Genomic DNA, 22,741 nt, shown 5'->3' on the forward strand with positions numbered 1-22,741 from the left:
AAAATATTTATATAAATCGCTTTTTGACTCAAATTTCCTTAAAGACTCTGTTGTTAAAACTCATAAAAAATGGAAAAATGCAGACCAAATTTTTATATGGAAGTGAGAGGTTATGAGATCTATGAGAAAGTGGTCTTCATTTGTAAATGTTTTATGAGGTTTATAAGATTTTTTCCGCAGTGTTGTACAAATTAAAAAAAATCTCGTTTAAGTTGTCTTTAGAAAAAGAACACCCAAATAGGAACACTAAATATGATCATATAGATCATCACAATAGAAACATTTAAATAATATTGAGTACAGTTATACTTGTGCAAAGTATTTTATGAGTTTCTGACATTGACCATTCCTGGGACTGATATTTGAAAATCGATGGAGCCTTACCTATCCACGCACCTTTGTTGCGCAGAAAATATCGTATGATTGAGTGAACAAGACCTCACCCGGAAGGTCAATTAGTTAGCACATGCGCTCAAACGATTATCTTATACATATTCAACAACACAGCGTCCCAGGGCTCATTTTTAGTTCAGTTCTCTTTCAGTTCGGTCATATACTTACTTTAGTTTTTTTATAATCTCTTTTGGTGTCATTATTTAAATGTCTTCAATAATCAGACACATCTCGTACATCATAGATATAGGCATTCATGAAAGTTGTGAAGAATATAAATTATGCTGAGCTGTGGTATTCATAATAACGCGTAAGTTTTCTTAACATTTTTATCAATAGCGTTTCTATTTATCATGTAACAAATAAAAATATGAATAATAATTAAATAATTTATTTTAACTTGTATTGTGAAGTTGATGAGAATGAACTTGCACCTAAGTGCTAAAGTAAAATTATAATAATCAGTTAATTATATGTATTTACTCATAGCGAAATGCCTTGCAGCGAATTTGAAAATATGAAAAACGTGTGTGTATACTTATGTACGCACGTAAGAACTAATACTTCATTGGCTAGCTAACTTCACGTTGCTAACTTCTTCTAACTAGCTAACTTTAGGGTGTCGGTTTTTTTCGTGACGGTGTGCGTGCGAATCGTAAAAATGTACTCTCATAATTTTTCTCTAACGCGCCAAAAGAAGTATAACTTCAAAAAATCAAACCATAGAATTATCGAGTTCCATATGTTGCGTATCGTGCGTTGAAAGCGCCTGCGCTTTACGTATCTTACTGTATTTGCGCATATGCAGAGGCGGCTCGTGACATTTTTTTTAATGTGAGCTCACCAAAAATTTAACAAAAAACTTAGAGCTTACCATTTATTTTATTTGTCAGAAAACCTATTCCGTCTATGAATATTTACCACCACTGCTTGCGCTAACTCCAAACACCAGACAAGGAAAACAAAATAGCATTGCTTTCTTCACATCCACACAATCAAGGTGTTTTGGAATATTCTTCAGATTTAAAAACACTCGTAAAAGATTTAGTTTTCATATATTTATGATTAAGTGCAATTTCAGGACGTGGTGGCCCCTTAGCTTTCAGTTCGAGGCGCTTTATTTCGAGTCTTTTTATACTGTTTAAAAAATAACAATACACTGTATTGTTTCATTTTTAGCACAAAATGTCGCGCACAACTACTTTTTACAATTAATTAAGAAAAAAAAAAAACTGGGAAGTAACTGACGAAACCAACACGTTTGTTTGTTTACACTAGAATGGCAATAGCGCATAGGCTTCTTATTCCCGCAGCGCGCGGCGCAGCCGAAATTGCAGTTTTGCAGGGTAACGCGTGAGCGGCACTCCAGATTACGCTAATTTTTCATACAAAATCTTTTATTACACGCGCCAGCCTGAGTCGATGTTTCTCTTTCGCACTCTTTGTATAAGGTGCTAGGAATCGTACTAAACTTCGTTTCATAATAGCGCAATCGCTGGCGCTCCACTCGTTACAATTTGACGTCAACTGTACGCGTAGATGTAGGTAATATAATAGACTATGGTATAGGCATAATAGAATAGAAAGAATATAATGTATATATATATATATATATATATATATATATATATATGTATATATAAGATTAACGATGTAATTTTCGTGGGAGTGCACCGCACCGGCGCTCTTTAGGACGAGTTGCCTCTGCGCTTATGCATCTTATTTATCTATACATGGTCGCCAAGCCTGTTCTCATCCTTTTCACGCAGGTGCATGAGCTTTTTGTTATTAATTCTGCTTTGACGATTATCATTAGTAAAAATCATTTTATCAGCACTATCGAAGTATGAAAAAAGAAACCTTATTCGTATTTTTAATTTAATAAAATGCTATTAAAACTAAGCTTTTTGATAAGGTAGTTTACTCGTAGATTTACTATATGCAATATCACTGGTTTGCAAGAAAAGTTTTTTTTTTCTCCTCATTGTTTTCATCTCTAAACACGCAATTTGACATGCAAATAAATACAGCACATATCGATACCTGATATAAAGAACATTGTAACTAATGAAATAATGTTTTCTAACTATACCATTAAAATACTGAGGAGTATGAGGTCTAAGTTTTACCCCGAAAATGCTAATTTTACAGTCACAAGTTCTAAAAATATATTTATCGTATTATGGTTACATAATTCAAGTTATTTTGTAGTTTTTTTCTTTTCATCGTTTCCATCGAAGTTTTTCGGCGAACCAATCAACAAAAATCAATATGTTCCATTGTTTGCGTCTTTCAATATGCAGCACCTGGACGACCGAGCTTAGCTCGGCTTTTTTATTGCGTTCTTTAGAAATTTTATAAATGATAATGATGAAATATGAGTAATATTTTTCGGTCTTACCGATGATAAAAAATATGATAATTGGATTTGAACCGCGGTCATCTGGTACCGCGACCGCCAGATCTCCTATGTGAGCTATTATAACTTAATAGATGATGGCGAAATTTACTTTCGTCTTCTAATATAATAATATTGTAGCCATTTTTTGATTGCCCGAAAACACGGGTAAAACGACATTTTCTAAAAATGAATCCTAGCTATATCGATTTATCGCCCCCAAAACCATACATTATTTATAATGTTAACGGGTAAAACATATTTTTAAAAAATCTAAATTGTATAATATTTTGCAAAAATACTCGTATCAAATAATCTACACGTGATCAAAAAAATCGACCATTGGAAACAGATTCAGAGTATCAAAATCTTTATATTTATGAAACAATTTTTTGAAGGAGGATTTTGTTGCAGACCAGTAAATAAAAATAAAATCATTAAATGAAATATACTTAACAATTACTTAAATTTCAGGTGGCCTTAGAATGTTAATAGAAAAGATTAAAAAATGGCGGACACTAGGTACGAAATCTAGATATAAATTGTGCATTAGAGAGATCTCAGAGCTTTGACGGTAAGTATGAAGAATGTTGATAATTGTGTTGCATATGAAATATAAAATTTATTTGTATTGTTACTGTTTGATAATATGATTTTATCTTTTATTTAACAGGAATAGGAATTAGTGAAACGTACAACAGGAGTTATTATAGTGGGTGCATACCAGTTAGTTAAGACAGTATAGTGGATGCAATCCGAAACAGCGTTGGTTTGGCTGCAGCGAGATGTATCCGATTGTTAACTTCTTATAGTTCTATAAAAAGTCTTAAATTATATTCTTTGTAAAACATTTCTACAATCATTTTGTCAATTATTGTTATCTGTTTATGAATTATCATACAATTCTTATTGTTTAAATTAATTTAATTATTTCTATTGATGTACAAATAGTATAAAGTTGTAAGGTTAGGTTAGGTTATGTGAATTCTTCTATTATTTTTAGGGGTAGAGATAGTTATATTAAATGTTAATCGTCTCGTTGTCTGTGCGTGTTTAGTAATCAAGACGTCGTAGATTTATTTACATAAATGTGTTAGGGTAATTTTAAATTTTTTCTTTTACTATTGTTTTAATTTTATTAATTAAAACGATAGTGAATGCAACTATCATAATTAAGGTACCGACGCGACAAGCGACGTGTTCAAATAACGTTAGCTGTGTACTTGCAAGCGTCTCGAGCTTGACCGCGTAACCTCAACTTCTCATACACTAGCTAACCGTAGACGGTACATAGAACAATGCATCATATTGTACCGATAAAACTCAATAAGTTTTAGAAGAAATAAGTCTTAGAAGAATTAGAAGCTCTTACCCTGTGACGACATACATCCAAAGACAAGAAATTCAAAAACAGTACTGTGTGATGATGAAATTATAATAACAGTGAATTCCGATATATAGATATTCCGAGTAGGCAAATAACTCGAAATATACTTAGTATAAATGTTATAAGGTTACATAAATTTCTTGACATATGTTTTTAAAAACATTAAAATCGGTTTACACTTATTTAGTTGCTGTTACGCCGTTCTTGCGGTGCCATCCGTTTTTTGTAGTAACCACAGGTACATTGTAACAGTAGGTAGTAATGCACAATAATTAGTTCTACTGGATAAATAATATAACAGTAAAATAGTGTAAAGAGTGTCTCTGAAATGTTTTGTCAATACATAAAAGGTAGGTTTCACATTTGTAAGTGTTTAACAAATTTCTTCGTGTATTAATATATAATTATAGTTAGTAAACCTTTATCGAAAGAGTTCATAGCATCTATGTCTATATCCATCTATATCATCTATATAACCATCTATGTCTTTCTCTCTGTCCTATCTGCTAAAAATAGTAAAAAATCTGTAGGCGTATTTGTGGTTAATCGATATCTTATATCTCACTCGACAATTTAATAAGTAAGGCGTGTAATAAGGAATAATCTGACGAATAACTATGTTCAATTGATAGCTAACTACAATATACATATTATATTTCTTATCTATCATCAAATTTAAATAAGAGTAGCCTTAGTTTTAGTCTGGATCTCCAGCTTACCGAGTTTCATTACAATCCGTTACGTAGTTGTGCCGTAAAAGAGTAACAAACATTCAACCAATCTCACAAACTTTTTCATTTTTATTATTATTAGATTAAAGACTGTAGACTAACTTTGTCGAAAATTAGGGAACAGGCCGTTAACCGAAATTTGCCTAATACTTACCTTATATAACGTTGGACATAATTATCCGCAAATTCCACCGATACTAATAGTCATTTAAATATGTACTCCTAAAAATGTGCTTATAATTAATTAAAATTGTTTTTTTTTCTTAGGTTACTAGTAGGTTAATAAATTGTTTAAAAATAATCTATACAAATAAATAAAATTGGAGTCTGTTAGTAATATTAAAATAACCGCTTTTTCAGCCGTGTCCGCGACTTCATCTGCGTGGAATTTAACAAAAAAGTTACTGTTCAGTTCGTAGAGTTATAAAATAAATAAATTCCTAAAATAAAAGTAGCCTAAGTTACTCCTTACTATATCAGCTATCTGTCAGTGAAAGTCCGTCAGCCGTTTCTGAGATTAGCTGGGACAAACAGACAGACAGACAGACAGACAGACAGACAGACAGACAAAAATTGTAAAAAGTGTTATTTTGGTATGTGTACCGTGTAAACATCTATATGCATTTAGTAAAAAGCGGTTATTTTAATATTACAAACAGACACTCCAATTTTATTTAATTGTATCGATAATTGAGATATTTTAAAATCGTTCTACTCAACTTAACATAATATTTAATAACGTGTAGGTCAAAGCCAGAATTTTATAATAAAGCGTAGTTTATAAAACGATACGCGTCGTCTTTGTTATTAAGAAATATTTATCTATGTATTAATCAAGTTAATAATGTAATAATGTATTGAATATCACTTCGTTATAAATTTAAGTCTTTTTTAAGAACAAACACATTTATAATATTTGAAAGTAGTATTTTGTTGGAATTTCTTATTGATGCGACAGCTGTTGCACATTTTTTTAGAAAATAAAAGAAAAATAAATAAATAATTAATCTCGATTGTATACGTTGAAGTCACCATAAATACATTCAGTGTGTGCTATAATCGATCCTTATCCACAAATATCTATTACGTTAAAACCAGGAAATCCAGTTAGATATAGGAAATGAAAACTATCGTAAAGATAAAAAAATCATGGTCAGTGATAAAAATAGATAAGTAAATAGATAAACTATATTAATCTCCTTTTTTGAAAAGAGATAACTACAAAACGCTATTTTTTTGTTTTAATTATTATTATTGTAAACAAACATTCATTCTACTTGTGTTGTCTGGTGGTTCATTAATAAATTTTAAAAAGGCTTGTATTATTTTAAATAAAATGACTTAAGTGTTTAATTTTATACGTTTTTTGAAAATAATAATAAATCATAGTCTGAGGTCTCTAGGTGTAGGTGAGAAAATGTGTTTATTACATATTATGTACTTAGACTTATGACAGGATATGTAATGTAAAATATTAATTTTTAATATCTAAAGCATTAATATGGTAATCTAGCATACGGTAATTTTTATTACGTATAAGTATTATCAGTGTTCAATATTAAACACTTTCTATCGCAAAAGGCAAAAAAATCAGTAGTTGTATATAATTACGAGCCATCCATAAATTACGTCACACGAATTTCTCGATTTTTTACCCTTCCTCCGCCCCCACCTAGTGTGACGTCACATATTTTGCTATTTCACACCTATAAATTGTTATTTATTAAATTAAAACACCGGTTTCAACATTATTTTTATTTCCTATTATCAATAAAATCATCATCAATCCAACGTAGATATGAAAAATAAAGTTATTTTTATATTAAAAATTACATGAATATGTTATGAAAATAATGTGATGCTACAACATTTTGGGTCCCTCGCCTCCCCTTGTCACACAATGTCACACAATGTCACACAATGTCACACAATGTCACACAATGTCACACAATGTCACACTTGGTGGACCGCCTACCTCCCCCTTACGGTGTGATGTAATTTATAGATGGCCCTTTAGACATATAGATATAAGCGTATTTTAGCGTATAGTAAATATGCACGTGTAACTTCCTTAAATTAGAAGATCAATACTTCGCACAAATATATCGCTATAAACGTAATAATTATTAAAATATACTTAATTTTAAAAATTTAGACTAATATTATGTGTTAACAATTTTAATCAGACTAACATAGATCAGTATTAAATTATTAAAAAAACTATTCTGCTTGTTAGTATTTAGTGATCAAATATATTATAACTACTAGTGATTTGAATAATATCAATAACTATTTACCACTAGTAGTGCTCTTTCAGATATAGGTAGTTACATGTTTATGCTCAACGTTAAAATATATTTAACGCTATCCATTTTAAGTTCTTCGATATAGTCATCTTTCATAATTCCGTTAAATGAATTATACGATTACTTTAAATTTTCAGTAATTTCAAATTCTAATCTAATACTATTAAACGAGTAATCCTTATGTATATATATAATCTGAATCTCGGAAATGACTCCAACGATTTTCATGAAATTTAGTATATAGGAGGTTTCGGGGGCGATCAATCGATTTAGCTAGGATTCATTTTTAGGAAATGTCATTTTATCCCTGTTTTTAGGCAGTGAAAAAATGGCTACAATATCGTTAGAATACAAAGGTTAATTTCGCAATTGTCAATAAAGTTGTAAAAGAAGAAGAAGACGTGATTCAAATCCCCATGTCTCCAGATCTGTTGTAATTTTTTATTATTATGTCGGTAAAATCGGCAAATATTATTCATATTTTATCAATATGTAATTCGTATTTAAATATGATTTAAGTGAATAATATAGTAGAGAAACATTGATAGTTTTTGCAACAGCGAAGCCGAGGCGGTTCGCTAGTATGTATAAATTAGAATATATTTAGACTCTTTAGATTGCGTATGTTGCGTAGATTTTGAAAGTAAGTCATTAAATAATATTCGATGACGATGATAATCAATTCACCAAAGTTATGGTAATAATTTTAAGCAAGTCATTTTAAGATAGCTGAAACAATGCTGAAATTAGAGATATGTGGGTATATATTAGTAATATACTAAATTGCTCGATGTGTAAATTCTAATTCGAGTGTTTTTTTAACTTTTAAATGAGGTATCATCATAACTTTTACTCGGTGTACCGATTTTGATGGTCATTTATTTTAGACAAAAGCTTGCGTCTGTCCCATTTAAATTTGAGTGAGATCGGACGAGTAGTTTTTGAATTGAAGTAGTTTGTTTTTATGTTTGAAATTAGTAAACACATTATTATGTTGCAGTTTGAGCGTGTGTTTTATAAACGTAAAATAATTAAAAAAAAAAGACGAAAATAAGTTCAAAAATATACATACATCGTACATCGTCAAGCTCGTATAGCTCGTAGAGTCGTAAGTGTCAATTTTTTAAACATACACAAAAGCGTCTACACGTTTCAAATTAATTTGTGTATCAAAATTAATAATTCATAATTTAGTAAAATATTTTTTAATAAGATAATAATATTATTATATAAGTTTAAGAGAATGTAAATAATTAAATATGGCAGTTTAGATGTAAAGGAGACAGAAAAATTTGGTCAAAACCGCTATAGAAGTGATACAAACAAGTTTTCGAAGCTTAGAATATTGTATAATTGTTTTGCAAATGAATTGAATTGCAATGCAATGAATGAATAATCTTAGCAGCTTCTTCGGTAGCCTTAAATAAATTTACTTAATATTTAATAACGTAAGTTGTTTTTTGTCATCTGTGCTTATTACATCGTGTCTTCGCTGACACACAAAATGTTAAGACGAATTCACACTACTTCCTCCAAGTAAGGACGCTCTGAGGCATGCTGTCGGTACAGCTACCAGCTACATCTGTGATCAAGATCTTTTTACTTTCTCAACATCTTTTCAGGAATTTTTACTAGCTCCTTCTCATTCGACTTTTCTCAATTGTAATCGATACGCCAGCGGAACTGGTTTGTATTGTCTCCGTTTGGACAAAACAAAAAAGGATATTTTAACATTAATATAGTTATAAGCTTATAGGCAAGACAATTTAGAGGCACTCTTTTCCTTTCTTTCCTGTTGTAATAAGTAACGTCTACTTAATATTTTTTTGTTTATTTTAGCCACTTATCTAAAGACGTACAAGAGGAAAAAAATTAAATAATAATAGCGGGTCAACGAACGAGAACGGACGAATATTTTTTTTTTTAATATTTTCATTACAATTATTTCTATCTTTTAATACGATATACGTAATTATTTGTCGTGAAAAATATTTAAATTCAATTTTAAATATTTAAATTAAATTTTAGATTAAAAATCGGAGTAATTGTTTAATGTTTTAATATATAAGCGACTAGCCAACCCGTGCCCACTTCGTGATGCAAATATATAATAAAGTTTTCATCACGCTCCCATTTCTCCGACTTGATTTACATATACTATTATTTTTTACTGAATTTATTGTTCAATAACAATAAAAATAGCCTATATCACTCCTGAATAGTATAGTTTTCTGTTAGTGAAAGAATTTTCATGTTCGGATCAGTATTTGCGAAGATTACCCCCTACAAACAAACAAAGCTAGAAACTTTACCTCTTTATAATATTAGTATAGATTACGTTTTAATATACGATTGGTGTTAATTGTAATTACAAAAACTTATAAATAAAATTATATAATTACTTCTAAACTTGTGTTTTTATCTTGTAATGCACATCTTAAACAAGGATTAATAAAATTGTAACGATTTCAGTGACTATTAAAATGTTTTATTTTTCCATCCGTACCTATTTTTTAGTATCATAATCGTGTTGGCTAAAGATTCCAATAATATTTTTCTAAAATAGTTTTATTCAAATAAAGCGTTAAGTATAAGAATGATAGTCAAGTGTATTCGTACATCCACGAAAAGGTCTTATTAATTTGCTTCTAAATTATTTAGCCGAACATTTGAATTTAGGTATGTAGTTATTTGTTTATTTATTATTTATTTTTTTTATTCTTAATGTACACCGAAATACAGACATATATTATAAAGAAAGATGCAATGCAAGATGTACAAAGGCGATCTTATCGCTAAAGAGCAATTTCTTCCAGATACCCTTTGGGTACTGGACACGATACAAACGTTAACGCAAAATTTTGGTAGGCAAGGGAAGAAAGTACTTGAGTCGACGGAGTGAACCGACGGCTGCAAACAATTTCCGGTTAAGCTCAGCTAATTGAGGTGACCAAGAGAGATGACGATCGAAAGTTATTTCTAGATTTTCACTTTATCGCTAATATTCTTAACCAACTTTGTTATTTTCAATGGCTCCTTGGCCACGGCCAAGAATATTATTCATGGATTGATTGAATATTGTGTGATTAGTTTAAGCTGAGCATGTCAAAATTGCATACTGTGTTCACTGTTATAAGAATGAACATTGTACGCCTTTCAAATTGTTACATGCATAAACTTTCTTGTATTGTATCATTCATAATTATTGTGAACCTAATAAAAAAAAAAACATTTAAAACAATATTGTTGAAGAGTGCAGGAGGCAATAGTAACCAATCAACGCTACTGACTAGTTTTAGACTACCCACAGTAATCACTTGAGAAACTTACTTCACTTAGAAGGGTTAACTTTTAACCCGTACGAGTTACTCCATTTAAGAATAAGGTCCAAGTCATTATTTAGTTGGTAAATACTCGTGGGTTGATCAGACTGCTTAGAATTGGGTCCTATATTTTAGAACTTCTGTGTAAATATAGTAAACTACTACGAGTAAACACTTGCGGGCAATAGCCAGAATAATACAGATTAGTGCAGAATGGTTTCAGTCTATCGCAGTCCACTGCTGGACATAGACCTCTCCAAGTTTGCGTCAAAAATGGCGTGAATTCATGTGTTTTGCCCATAGTCACCATGCTGGGCAGGCGGGTTGGTAACCGCAGGGCTGACTTTGTCGCACCGAAGACGCTGCTGCCCGTCTTCCTATTACAATAAATTTTTAGTATTTGTAGGACACTGGAAACTGGACTAGGAACATTTTTATATATTAATTATGAAATGACGATTCAAAAGTACTTCTGGAACACACAGGAAATTTCCTGCTCAAAGTATGGAGTAGCCCGACTGAGGTAATGCCTCGACCTTATAGAAGATAACATCTAAATAATACTGCTTTCAAGCAGTGTTGCGCTCCTGTTGGTGAGTAGGGTGACGGTGGCTCAGCAACGCGCTTGTTCTGGTGTTGCAGACGTCTATAAACTATGTCAATCGCTTACCATCAGATGAGCCTTACGCTTGTTTGCCGACCTAGTTATATAAAAAAAGTAAAGTGAATTTTGATTTTGATTAAAATATAAAATAGACACGAAAACTTTTAGTTCAGGATCCACAAATTCACGATCTGCTCCTGGAAACACCGAATTGTCGCTTTTAGTGGTATAAATTTAAGAAAAGAAACAAAATATACACATATAATAATATAATGATTACGTCACAATATTAGGTCATGCTTTATTATTTGTGAAACAATTACTAAATTGTTTACACTCTATTGTGATGTTAGTCTTCGACGATGGCCATATTCTTGCATACACTTATTTGAGTCGAAAACGATATCAGACGATAATGATTGTGGAGCTCTGTTTAATTCTGCGTATAGCACTGAATGAAAACCAACACCACTCTTTCGAGGGAGCAACTATAGAACTTTGTGAAGGTAAACATGTATGTTTTTCATGGAAACGATTTCATAGCTGTATAAGTTGAGGAGCGTATTCTTTTCATGCTCATTTCGTTAGTGAACATAGAAGTTACTTTTTAATTATATTTTTAAAATGCATTTTAGTCACATTAGTAACATTATTATTGTACCTTTGTACATTTTATCACTTTTTGTTGTTTTATCAGAGTGTAAGTAAATTCTATATACGACTTTATTTATTTACTTATTAGTTATTTGATTATTATTAGCGATTATGATATAAACACATGGTTGTGCAGTCGATGTACTAATGTTTATATTTATAGCAATAAAAGATGGAAATGGAGTTGAGTTGAAGACTACAACTAAGGCCTCTTTAAACGACTACATTTCTACACAAGAGCCGTGGGAGTCGATTCCTGCTTTTAAGTCACTGTGGGTTTATCGTCCGCCATCTTTAGTAAGTACTGATTTTCTACCGACAGTAAATTAGAATATTTTTCTAAAGGTTTCGTTTTTGTGATCAAATAAATGTACCTACTGTTCATTTACTACATTCTAAATAAATTACTTTGGAATAGTTACTTAAATATATTTTAAAATAGAAATATTAGATATGACTAAAATAAATATTATATCCTCTGTATTTCTTTAGTGCGGCATGTATTTGATTGATCAATAATCCGGGTACCCAAATTAAATGATTGCGAAACCTACTTTGAGTTACATCTGTTATTATATGAATTGCGCTATACTTAATTATTATTGTACACCTACCTGAATTAAACTAGCATTTACGTTATAATCTCTAATTTAAAATATACTTTATTTTTACTAAGCAATCTCACCAGAGCAACGAACTGTCGCAACCAGTTGTTCTGAAACCACCTCATCTCGTAACAAGGCTAATAAAACCGCTGACACTTGGTTTGGATCCTTTCTTCAATAAGGTAATGTTTTTATTTTTATTTATTACAAGAGTAATAAAATAATATGGAAAATGTCTGTTAGAAAATAGTAAGCAATAGTTAAACGTCAACCAGAAAGGCGCAAGTACATATAGCAAAACAGCAATTGCAGACAAAATGAAATGTACCGATAATGCGTACAATTTATAAAATAAACGGTGATACTAGGGTAATTACTACATTTTTTTAAAAGTTGCTCTTAAAATGACTTCGCAAGTGTAATATTATTTAGCCTTTACTAAAAATAATTTATTAATGTAGGTATATCTTTGATAATTATAAATTTTATAAACACATATAATTATTTCATATAACTATCGTGGTTGTAATTATGATTTTGTTTATTATAATTATTATTGTCATTTTCTTAATTATGGTCCATTTTAAAGCAGAAAATTATAAATATTCCAACTAATAATGGAAATCCATAATTGTAATAAAATACACTATTTCATATGTAAATATGAACTATTCTTATTTCGGTCCTTTCTTTTATCCTTTGAGTAGATATGTGTATAAAAAGTATTTCTTATTAGCTGTCATAAACTAAACAAGTTAGCGTCGGACCACGTCTTTGTTTTACAAGGTAGTCACAGGACTGTCGATTTGTACTTAGTTCTAATGATAAATCGTCTGTGGTATTATAATGCATGTTTATGTTTAACAAAAGACATGGTCATTTTGAGCTCGTGGATGTTAATTTTAAATTATAATAAATAAATAAAGAGCAAAGTTAAGCAAGTTGTAAAATTTCTTAGGTACAGTTGGCCAGGTAAAGGAACTTAACAAAATAATTAAATTAAATTTTTATTTGAAATTAATAGTTGTATAGTTGTATTAATACATGTTTAGTTCGTATCTTAAAGTACAATTTTTCTTTACAGGGATATTTTGAACCTTTTGAAAGCCGTCAAAAACCTGTAACTCTCGTTACTTTGAAACATAGAATTCAGCCGCGGAAAATGGTAATACACATATTATTTTTAATATATAACCAATATGAGTATATTATTTTTTTGGATACTAAAGTGCCCTCTGTTTATAGTTCAGATAATTTCCCTGCGAAAATTGCTGACAGTTTCAAACTGAATTTTCCAGTTGCGTTAGCAGTACATAGTTTAGATTATGTACATAGATGGCGTTAGTGATAATATTGCGTGTATGTTTTTTAACCTAACTCTATTGTGTAGTGTGGACTGTAGAGAATTCCTACCAAGAGGACAAATGTTTTTTTTTTTTATATCTAGACAAATCTAGGAATTTAATATATTGATCGAATCGACATTTTCGGACAGCTCCACAAACCAGTAAATGTTTTATCTACTTATTAAACGAACAGTTTGTTAATTATCATGACTATGTAGGTACGTTGAGAATAAAAATAAAATTGTGCAGCCGATGTAAGACGGTTTATATTTTTACACAGTAGGTTCTTATTTTTTGAGCTGCCGATAAAATATATTTATCCAAAAGCCAAAAAAAAAAAAACAGCTCCACTAAAAAACTTCAACTTTAAACTAAAAATTTGATATGGCTCTGGTTTTTGGATGCTGATGTGAAAAACACATATTTCTACAAAAGGAGAACATTTTGCTTAAATTTTGGAGCAGTTCGGCTGGGGAAGTAGGTAACCTAACAAATAGGGTTGTGTTCCTGCGGTGAGTTAGGAAACCGAAGTCCTTGAGAGCTACGAAAACTGTTTACAAAGACAACAAAAAAAAAAGAACGTTATGGATCAAAAGGCTTTATCAATATATGATGAAAAAGAGCCACAAAGTGAAATCGTATTAAAGTAAACCCAAGGCAAGAAGTAGTCGCAAGTAAAATAATACAGCTAATGCTTGTCATGTGATATTGAAAGCTTTGCATTTTATTTTCAGGCAGATCCTTACAGTGAACCAGATGAAGTGGCCGAACTGCAGTCTGCCTTTAACGATATTAGCAACTTATGGCAAGATGTACCAGAAGTAATAAACATTTAAAACTAACAGTGATGAAAGTATAGTAGTCACAAGATTAACAATTTATTTAAATTAATTCCTTACAACTATTAGTATCAATCATTCTTTGACTTCGATGGTAAAAACAAATTTATTTAATTCATTGTATAAAGCAAAATATTAAAATAGTTGAGAAGTCTTTAAACATCCACTTCTTAATCCATTTTTAGACAAGTTGACACTATGATGACCAGTTAAAACTATGTAGTTAGTAATAGATTTTTTAATTATATAATTAAAATAATAAACCTTTTTTTCTATAAGTCTACGTCTATACCTAAAAATAAAGTCAAACTACTAGTACATTTCAATTGTTTTTGTACGTCATTATTGAAAATGATTGACACAGGCTAAATTTTCAATCAAACTCGTGTAAGCCACGCGCGCGAATTCGCGAGTGGAAAATAAAATAATTATATAAAATCGAACTTATTATAAAAATTTTATATAAGAAAGCTATTAAGTCTAAGATAAAAGTAAAAAATGGTAGACATGAGAGGTATGGAATGATATTTGATTTTTAGTTTTTCCACTTAAAAACTTGCTCTTCACTAAAATTAAATATTAATTAACTGATTATTAATATTGTCCTTGTAGGTTTTTACTCAATTATACAGGATTCTTTAAAAAAGTGACTTGTCTAGATGTCGATTTGTCATTACATCATTATAAGAAACATCACCTTAACAAAAAAAATGTCATTGAGTTTAAAATTAATATTGTGTTTTAAGGGAGCATATCTTTACAATACGTGTATGACAAATAGTTATAAATAAAATAGCATTATAAAATCAAGCCATGAAGTGATAACCATTAAAGATAAGTATTAAGTAAGTAATTATATATATAACGGTACACCTGTACCTACGTGAAGGCATTTAGGCCGATACTGATACAGTCACGCTGAGCGTACGCAGATCGTCGGCGTCAGGGCTGACGGCCGATCTTCGTACCGTTTCTTAACATAATTGTTTGCTCGCAAACGAAAAAAAAACCGACTTCAATTACATCGACGAGTAATACAACGTATAATCGACGAAAAAATAGTCAAGTAACTACGCGTTATCAAAGATTACTCAAAAAGTAGTTATCAGATCTCGATAAAATTTATATGTGACCACATGACAAATATCAGCTTTCGATTAAATTAAAAATTATTAAAATCGGTACACCCAGTAAAAAGTTATTGCGGATTTTCAAGAAGTTCTCTCGATTTCTCTGGGATCCCATTATCAGGTCCTGGTATCCTTATCATGGTACTAAACTAGGGATATCTTCTTTCCAACAAAAAAAAAAGAATTATCAAAATCGGTATATCCAGTAAAAAGATATTGCGGATTTTCAAGAGTTTCCCTCGATTTCTCTGAGATCCCAAAGAAAGAAAGATCAAAATCGGTACATCCAGTAGAAAATTATGCGATATAATACAACGTAGGTCGACGAAAAAAGCGTCAAGTAAAAACGCATTATTAGATATAACTCGAAAAGTAGTTGTTAGATCTCAAATAAATTTAAATGGGACCAATTGAAACACACCACCTTTCGATTAAAAAAATTTAGTCGAAATCGGTCCACAGGGTCAAAAGTTCTGATGTAACATACATTAAAAAAAATACAGTCGAATTGAGAACCTCCAAACTACATATAGCTTTTTTTGCTACGAAACGACACACGTATAATATTGGTAGATTATAAATAAAACAATTAAAAAATAATAGATATATCCACCTATTCATGCAAAAGACATTAAAATTAATTTAGGTATACACTTTATAATATATTTCATATTTGAATAATTACAGTAATTGTTATTATTTGCCTCATACAAAAACATGTTAGTTTTGTTTAAAGATATTGTAAAAAATTTGCTTCTCACATACATGAATAAAGACATATAGGTCGTTTAACTTCTGTAAATTAAAAGTAAGTAATAAGTAAAATCTCTCGTGGGTAAATCGTATCGTAGCAACAAGTGGTCTTACTGATAGGAAGCAGTTTCCGTAGCCCACGGACGCCTACAACAACAGGAGCATCGCATGCACATTATCGATATTCTGTTCTCAATTCAGCATCACATCAGTCCTGGTTATCTTACACACAAAAGAACCCAACATTACTCGAGAGCAGTATTATTTGTTTGTTAACAACAGCTTATGTGGATTGCAGCTTATATTGAGGCAATAATACATTTAGGCTCATCAAGATGTTCTTCTTCATCGACAAGCATAAAATGAGTTTTCCTATAAGTTTAATTTGTAAATTCATCGGGTCCACCCCGTAATTGAATCGGTGAATCAGGGACTTTTCGGTTACGGTCTTCAGATCATATCAGGTTATTGATCATTAAAATATTATCCTGAAATTGGAAGCTATCTTTCTTATCGTGTATATTCAGATGAACTTTTAAATTTTTCGGTCTCTATTCACCTGCGTAAATAAATGTATCACCATTTTACATGTACAAATACCATTAGCTATTCTGAATATTTAATGACAGTCAGATCATATTTTATTATACGTTTCAGTATGTTTCTATTTACGCGATGCTTTACTCGCACGATGTCAGTTGTTGTGTAAATGGATTATATGTTCTATTGAGTTGAGAACAGTGTGTCTTCTTTTCACTGAATATAATAAATCTTCAACTCAAACAATTAAAAAACCTGATGACAGTCCTACCAAGGCTCGGAGCTTCGGTCGTATTTATTATATATCTCAACGAAAAGGTAAAAAAATTAGCGATTAAATACTTTGACAGAATCATTTAATGTATTCTATTTTTAACAAAATAGTGTTTTTGAAGTAAAAATCATTACGCACTCTTGGCTTGGAGAGTAAGCTGGTGAATGCGTGACGAGAGCGTTACAAAAAGTGTGATATAAGTTAGTGAAGATAGAAAGAGAGAGAGTTTCGCATGTTTTACTCCAGTCGTCTAAAGCACACTCGTTTTTTTATTTTATGTTTTAACACAACGAATTTTATTTTTAAATTTGATTTTTTTATCGTTTGGTTTTATTATTTTGTTTTTATTAAACAGCTTAACAAAGTCTTGTTACAGAGTAGAGAATATTTGAAAAGTGCATGTTTTAAGTGTAATATTTTTTATACATTTAAATACAGCTAAATATGTATGTTATGGTATGTTCAAAGTGTTTGAAATTTTATTATCCATTAGTCATATCTTTTACAAAGTAAAAACAAAAGATTAAATACAATGATAGCTAAAATAGTTACTGTGATATGCGATCCAACCACAGTCATTCAATTCGTTCAGGTTTATGAACACAAGCGCATGAAGTTACGGTTACACTTGTGATATAAGTGTAAGTTAAATATTTAATTGAGTTATACATTATTATTAAAATGTATTTATCCATTTACTATTGATTTTGTAGAATTTGTAAAATCGAACAGATAAATGAAATGAACAGATGAATGAAATGAACTGATTATGTTTTAATCGCATTAGCGGCTATAGTCATTTGTGTCAGACTAGCAACTGAATTAGTTCTAGCTATACTGTGACATTTTTTATCTTTTCTCATCTTTAATTTGGTGATTTAAATTTTTTGTACATTAAACTATCACTAATACAATGCCTAATAACAAATATCTATCGGTTTCTGGAAAGAATACGTTTTACTTAAGTGTAATTTTTGATATTTCTTATACCTGAGACTAGCCAAGAATAAATGCCACTATCACACTACGTTTTTGATGTCAATGTAAGATAAATGAGTTTCCTTTGAGCACATTCATCTATTAATATCAATATTCCTCTACCCGACTAGAAAAAAGGTCAGGCTCAACCAGATCATGTATCTGGACCGGATCAGGATAGAATGAGGCATGCCAGATACGGCAAGCTCTATCAGGACCAGGTCTGGTCTTGCCGTACCTGCCTACCTGAGCCTGACCTTTTTTCTAGTCGGGCTACTCACAAAGGGCACCAAATGGTCCAAAAAAAAAACATTATATGGTTTTCGAATGGGGCGCTAAAAAGAATTAAGTTCGCTACGTCACTGTTGTTCGTTTCAACCGAATTTAGAAAGAAGGAGAAGATTCTCTATTCGAATGTATTTTCTATCGGTGTTGCCTCATAAAAATGCTACTGGGTCTACCCATTTTAATGATAATTTTTATATTCGATTTTTTTTTATATTTATACTAGCTGACCTGGCGAACTTCGTATCACCTTATTTTTTTCTGAAATATAATAAGAACATAATATATCAAAATAAAATATAGCCTATCTTTTAAGTTGGATTAAACTGCACACGGTGTGCAAATTTGACTAAAATCGGTTAAGTAGTTTAGGAATCCATTGAGGACAAACATTGTGACACGAGATTTATATATATTAAGATATATTAAGATTATTAAATTTGAGCGAGCTCTGATGAGTAGTTTTTTAGCTATCCCTAATAGTGCGTATTTAATTGACTTCGACTAAGTTGACGATGTCCTCATTTCATTAATTGTTGATGTCAATCGAATAAACACAATTATTTAAAACTAGCTGTAGCGTGTAGAAGAAGGATCAGAGCTCAATCCACTACGCTGCTCTGATGCGGGTTGGCGGATATATACTACTATGAGTAACGATCGCTATCAGGTGTGCATGATAACAACCGGGAACGATGGCTTAACGTGCTCTCCGAGGCTCGGTGGGGAGACCCACATGGACTGTACAAGCACTCAGAACACGGCAAACACCTGTATAGCCAATACAAATGTTTGTCACGTGCAGGGATCGAGCCCGCTAGCGCCAGCGCAACAGGTGCAATCCATGGCTGTGACCGTTGCGCCAACGCGGTGTGTTAGCTTAATCGCACTAATCTTAGCAACTACAGGTTCCAATTGAAAAATTATTTTTGTATTGAATCATTTACCGAGGTATGCTAAAGCCAATTTTTTTCCTCAAATTAACGCGGGCAAAACCGCGGGGCACAGTTAGTCTGTAAATATATATGTTATTTTTCTTTATTTAAAGAGCTTTAGTCCATAAGGACTACATCACTCCTACTTTCAGAATACTAATACGGCTGCCACGGAATCGATTTAAAAACGACGCGCACCTCCTTACGCTACCATAGCTTTGAAATCATCATTCAATGCGCCTTGCCGCGAACATACAATATATTTTATTTTAGTTTTAATTTCGTACATAAGAAGGACAGAAAACTAAATACTAAACTAAATCTTATCAGACGATAAAGCGATTACTTTTATCAAAAATACAATGGGTTATTTCGCATACGTATTAATTTTTTCGTTCAAGGACAATCCTGTTACGTGACATATTTGCGTTACTTTATATAATACTTTTTGTTATCCAAAATATAATAAATGTTCATTGTTATTAATATTTTTCCATTTTAGACAAATTTACTACGTATGTAATATGTTACGTATTATAGCTATATTTGACTATTGTTACTTAATTATCACATCAGTCTCGAATACTTCGATTCGGTTAATTGTTTTAATTTCCTTTGTCTTTTTCAATAAGTCTAGTAGTAATATTTAAAGAACATAAATTGCTTTTTATTGTTTAACTTAAACGTTTGCTCCAACGTTTCAGTTAGTTGATACCCAATTATTTACAAGCATCTTAAACCATTTTTTTTTCATACTTTTGCATATGTTAAAATACAAAAAAAGCACATACATACATACATACACACACACATAGTTATATAGATCACGAAAGAAGCTAAAAAACCTTCTTACAAGTATTGTTTACTATCAAAGTGTAAAACACTATTCGAAGTACACCAAACAACGTGTTTTTTTGTATTCTAAGCGATTATCTCAAAGATAGGATTAGAAATGAGACTATCCGCGAGAGAACGAAAGTAACCAACATAGCCTACACAATTAGCAAGTTGAAGTTGCAGTGGGCTGGTTATTTGTGTCGCAAGACCGATGGCCGTCGGAGCAGACGTGTCCTGGAGTGGAGACCGCGTCTTGGGAAACGCAGTGTGGGACGTCCTCCGGCCCGTTGGATTGACGATCTACGTAAAATTGCCGGTGTAGGCTAGATGAGGATTGCGGAAAACCGGGATGTCTAGCGCAAACTTGGGGAGGCCTACGTCCAGCAGCGGACTGCAATGAACTGACTGACAGACTAACTGAAGCGATGCAAAAGTATGAAAAAGAATGATTTAAGATGATGAGAAAAGATCCTATTCGCGGAGCTCGCTCTCTAACAGGTTGTCGAACTTATTCATGCCTAAAATAGTCTTCGCTTAGCTTTATTTCAGACATTGTTAGGTTATTTCGGTAATACACTATAACTGCCGGACAGACTTCGTTCTGTCAAAAAAAAATTTTTTTAGTACTATAACCTTCCGTGAGCCTTAATAAATATACAAAAAAAAAATTGCCGAATTTTCAAGTCGAGTTATGCGCTTAGCAACATTCATCTTTATTTAGATCGATGTTTATTTTAGAAAACCAGGATTTTGTGTTCCTTTTCTTAACGGAACCGAGGTTTTCTCTCGGTTCTTTTCAGTTTTTTTTATATAAAATAGTGTATTCTTTTAAAATATACTTCAATTAAACATTTAAGTAGTTGTCGTTGAATTTCAAGTAATTTTGCAGAAAAAAAAAATAGAATTTAATCACTTATCTTCTCATCAACATTTTCTTATTTTTCTACTCCCGTGTTTCTTCCTCAGCCTATAGCAGTCCTCCACTGCCACCTCCATTGTTGTCCATAGTCACCACGCTGGGCAGGTGGGTTGGTGACCACAGAACTGGCTTTGTCGAACCGAAGACACTGCTGCCCATCATCGGCCTGTGTATTTAAAAGCCAGCAGTTGGGTGGTTATCCTGCCATTGGTCAGCTTTATGAGTTCTAAGGTGGTAGTGGAACTGTGTTATCCCTTAGCCGCCTCTTACGACACCCACGGGTAGAGAGGGGGTGGCTTTATTCTTGACTGCCGTAGCTACACAGCTTTTTATATGTATTGATACGTACTAATACCCAACCAATATTTTCACTTTTAAGAAGCACAGTCGCTCGCTTCAACTAATTCGAGTACCACTAATATCTATCGTTTGGCACAATAATTATTTCATTTGCTGTTAATGTTGATGAGGCGTATTTCACGATATGTTTTCACAATTTTATCGAATGATTTAATTAAATTTAGGAGTCTTACTTTATTAGATAGGTACTCTTAGTTTACGCTCGGAGATTCAGGGTCGCTCGGTCCGTTGAATCAGGACATGTTCTTTTATAAACAATTGAATAAATTTAAAAATGAGGGATATTATTTTCATTTAACGAGTACTTAAATGTCATGCATTTTATATGCAAAATCGTTTTAAGTATTTTATATGTTTTAAATAAATATAGGCAAAAGTGTTCATAATTAAACGAACGTTGGAAGCAACAATAGCGCTGGAATCATATTACATATCGAAAGATCTACTTAGACCTGATAATCATATGTTATATGCGTACGTATGTACGTATTATCTTACGTCTCACACCTATCTTTTACGGTATCATAATGTAACAAGCAGGAGTTAAGATATTGCTATCGACGGTGAATATTTTTGTTCCGGTATTTTTTTAATGAAAAGTGCTAATATTTTTTTATTTTTTACCACTTATATAATATGATGTTGTCTCTAACCATACTAGCAGATATGCTTATGTACGTGTTACTTTAGATACCTATGGGGAGCTTTACCGTGTCAGAATAACATATATATAAATAATAGAGGTAAACTTGCACCTTGTGAAGTACTCCCAACCTTATGAAATAGTCGAAAAAACAAAGACAAAGTAAATGAAAAAAGAAAAAGCCAAATTGGTCTTCTCAAGTTTCATCCTTATCTTGTTGAAATAAAAAATAACCCACTGTCCTTTGTCGTCATCTTTTGAATCGACTTACAAAAAGGAGGAGGTTTTCAATTAGATTGCATTTATTTTTTATTTTTTTATGTATGTTATCTCAGAATTTAATAATACAGCTACACATATTCTATCTCTCTACGATTTATTTTTATAAAATGTATATTTGTACGAATACAAAAACCTTTTCTGAATGGGAGTTGTTAAGGCGTGAGCAACTACTCGCACCGCTACACCAGGACTATTGTCATCGTCTAGTTAGTAGTAGGG

General features: G+C 31.6%; 1 long non-coding RNA gene across 1 annotated transcript; it reads left to right on the forward strand.

Annotated features, from left to right (window-relative positions):
- The first annotated feature begins 524 nt into the window (after positions 1 to 524).
- On the forward strand, positions 525 to 3,352 carry LOC123669035. Its single transcript, XR_006745674.1, has 2 exons — positions 525 to 703; positions 3,266 to 3,352. It is a non-coding gene; the product is annotated as an uncharacterized LOC123669035 (long non-coding RNA).
- Positions 3,353 to 22,741: the final 19,389 nt, after the last annotated feature.

The sequence above is a fragment of the Melitaea cinxia genome, chromosome Z (assembly GCF_905220565.1).
Source record: "Melitaea cinxia chromosome Z, ilMelCinx1.1, whole genome shotgun sequence".
NCBI classification, from domain to species: Eukaryota; Metazoa; Arthropoda; class Insecta; order Lepidoptera; family Nymphalidae; genus Melitaea; species Melitaea cinxia.